This window comes from Oryx dammah, unplaced genomic scaffold, assembly GCF_014754425.2.
Source record: "Oryx dammah isolate SB20612 unplaced genomic scaffold, SCBI_Odam_1.1 HiC_scaffold_3274, whole genome shotgun sequence".
Classification (NCBI taxonomy): domain Eukaryota; kingdom Metazoa; phylum Chordata; class Mammalia; order Artiodactyla; family Bovidae; genus Oryx; species Oryx dammah.
The window spans coordinates 1-3128 of NW_024073302.1; the positions used below are offsets into that span (position 1 = coordinate 1).

At 54.8% G+C, this 3128-nt stretch overlaps 1 long non-coding RNA gene across 1 annotated transcript; it reads left to right on the top strand.

The window, feature by feature from the left end:
* Positions 1–6: 6 nt before the first annotated feature.
* LOC120859802 lies at positions 7–2787 on the top strand. Its single transcript, XR_005720155.1, has 2 exons — positions 7–922; positions 2413–2787. It is a non-coding gene; the product is annotated as an uncharacterized LOC120859802 (long non-coding RNA).
* The last annotated feature ends 341 nt before the right edge of the window (positions 2788–3128 follow it).

Genomic DNA, 3128 nt, shown 5'->3' on the forward strand with positions numbered 1-3128 from the left:
GGGGAGCTGGCTGTGGGTGGTGTCTTGGGCCCATGTTCGTTTGCACACAGGCGCATCTCTGTCTCTGGCTGGGGCCACCCTAGAGCTACACGGGGACACCATCAAGGTGGGCGTCTTCCTGCTTCACGGGCTGGCGGGCATCCTGCTCTGGGGTCCAGGCTGCCTGTTCTCCTCACAAGGGCACATCCACTCTCAAGGGGCCCGTGTCTCTTTCTGGCCTGTGCAGGGTCCTGCCTACGGGGGGTGCACTCTCACAAGGCCCCACTGCATACAGGCTGGCCTTGACCTTGGGGCCCTGAGGACCTGAGACAGGCCTGCCCCTGAGCCCAGGGGTGGGACCTGCTCCAGAGCCCGCACCTGCACCGGGCTTCTCCACCACGATCCCTGCGTCCAGTACCCGCCCTGCCCTTGTGCTGGCCCAGAGGCCACCAGTGGCCCTACAGTGTTCTGGAAGGACATCCTGGCGTTCTGGGGGTTTCTCTTGTAATCCCAAGGAAAGCTTATAAAGGAGCCCCTACTCTGTCCCTCGGGACTTGCCCTTCCCTGCCAGGCTGACCCTGTCTGCCCCTCTTGCTTTCCACTTGGCATTGACTGTGCCCACCTGGCCAGGGTGCATCTGGAGGGGTGGGGGCGGGGTTCCCAGGGTGCTGGAGGCCTGGGTGAGGCCATGGGGGGCGGTGGACACGCACATCTGACCAGATGGCCTGAGTGACCTTGACTGTGTGAGTCACAGCCACACGGGGACGGAGTGTGGGACCCGGGGAAGGAAACGGGGCCTGCCTTGTGATTCTCCCGCAGCCCCTGCTGCAGCCACCGGCCCCGAGAGGTCCACAGGCTCCCCAGCCTCTCCCACGACCCTGCCAGTGCCCACCCGGAGCACCGCTTCTGGTCAGGAGACCCCCGATCCCAGCCAACCTCCGCGGTAAGGGGCCCACATTCCAGGACATTGGCACCTGGGTGGTTTCTCTTCTGGGTGAGGGGACAGGTGGGGGATTTGGGTCTCCCGTCTCTGGGCCCCTCGTTTATTCCCACACCTGACTGTGAAGGTCCTACTATGTGCCTGGTGCTCTGCTGTGGATGCAGGTAAGACCACCCAGACAGGATCCAGCTCTGCTGAGAGTTGTGCTGTAAGGGGGAAGTCACGCCCTGGACCAGTCCACACAGAGCTCCTATGTAAATATGGCAGTTTATCATGAGTACTACAGAGAGATACCAGTCACTGGGGTTTGGTGAGAGTGTGTGGGGAAGGTGATTAGATTTGCTATTTAATACATGATAATCAGGGACACCTGGCTAAATCCTTTTAGGAGACACCTGCAGGATTTGAGGGCCCCGGTATCCAGGGTTCCAGGCAGAGAAAAAAGTGCAAGTGTCCCACCGAAGGAGCCTTCAGGACCCCGGCCCAGGGCAGGGAGGAAGCAGGTGCCCTGGGCATTGGTGGCAGCGGCACTCTGTCCCCTCTCTCTCCCCAGCCCTGGTCATTGGTGCCCTCCTGTTGAAGGCCCCAGGGTCGAATGGCAGAGAGAACTAAGGTGGTCATTTACTCATCCATCAACTACCATGCAGTTTTTTTTTTTGCTTTGACTTTTCCCCATACAACTTTTCTAAATTTAATTTTTATTTTATATTAGATTATGAAGTATAGAGTATATCACAGACTTTTAAAAATTAATTTATTTTTTAATTGAATGGTAATCGTTTTACAGAACTGTATTGGTTTCTGCCGAACACCAACATCTATCAGCCATGATTATTAGAGTATACCAGAGACTTTTAAGTGTTGACCTTTGGAGATACGTCCTCAGTTGCTAAGTCATATCCAATTCTTTGCGACACAATGGACTGTAGACTAGCAGGCTTCTCTGCCCATGGACTTTTCCAGGCAAGAATACTGGAGTGGGTGCAGTTTCCTACTTCAGAGGATCTTCCTGACCTAGGGATCGAACCCACATCTCTTAGACCTTGGGTCTTTGGAGGTATCAGGCTGGTACCAGTTTCTACCAGTGAATAAAGCAGTCCCTTTCTTTTTGGGAAATCTGTTTACAGGAGAGCAGACATCACACAAAAAAAGCCGACTACTGATTACTATACCCTGGAAAGGATAACCCCACATGTGGAGGGCCTTGGAAAAATTCCTTCTCCTGCCCAGATCGCGCCAGGATCCCTGGTCTTCCTCCTCATGTGACCCTCACAGCCACATCCACCCTCATGCTCACAGTCCTAACTCTCAAGGGCTATTATTAAGCAGAGACAAGCGAGCAGAGGGCCTTAGAGCGGGGCTGCCCTGTCCGAGGGTGATGCTTACGTGGATGGTCCTGGACTCAGGGCACAGGGACGGGGTTGGGGAGGGACTGAGGGACCAGGGTCCCCACTAGGGATGCTGCTCACTGTCCGTCCCCGTGTCCCCCACAGGCCCCTGCTGGGCAGCGCCCACTTCCTGCTCCTGGTCTTCCTAAAGGTGCCCCTGCTCCTGGGCATGCTCGGTGCCGTCCTCTGGGTCCACAGGCCTCTGAGGAGCTCTGCGGACAGGCGGAGTCAGTCCATTTATGAGAACCAGTAGCCCCCCGTGTTCATCGTGTCCTCTTCAGTGATGCAGTCTGACCACAGGATGGAAACGACCTTCTGTCCAGCTGTCCTGTATCACACTCCACCTCTCTCTCAGAACTTCTTTGTAACTTTTTCCCTAGAACATGGTTCTCATAAATCCAAAGTGTAACCTACTCAATAGGTTCTTCTGAACGGTAACTACAGATCAACGTTGAGTTTGTACCTTCTGGTCAACTCACAGAGCATTGCTCATGTACTGATCTCTCGGGCGCTCTCCCTGCAGTCTTCATCCCCAGGAGCGTGCAAGCCTTCCTTTGGATCTGTTTTGATGGATCCGGGCAGTTCCATGGTCTCCCCCACCATCTGTGCTACCACAGTCACTCACCTTCCACAGGGCTCGGATCCACCGTGAGGAATCTTCCAGTTGCTGAATCCGTCTAATTAATTATGCATTCTGAAGCTCAGAAAGTAACAGTGCAGAAAACTCATGAGTCCTTTGCCCCCACTGAGATTGAGTTGAGTCAAAATTCCATTGTTCACAGAGCTTCCTCAGCCTCTGCTCTGTCTAATGGGCCAAAACG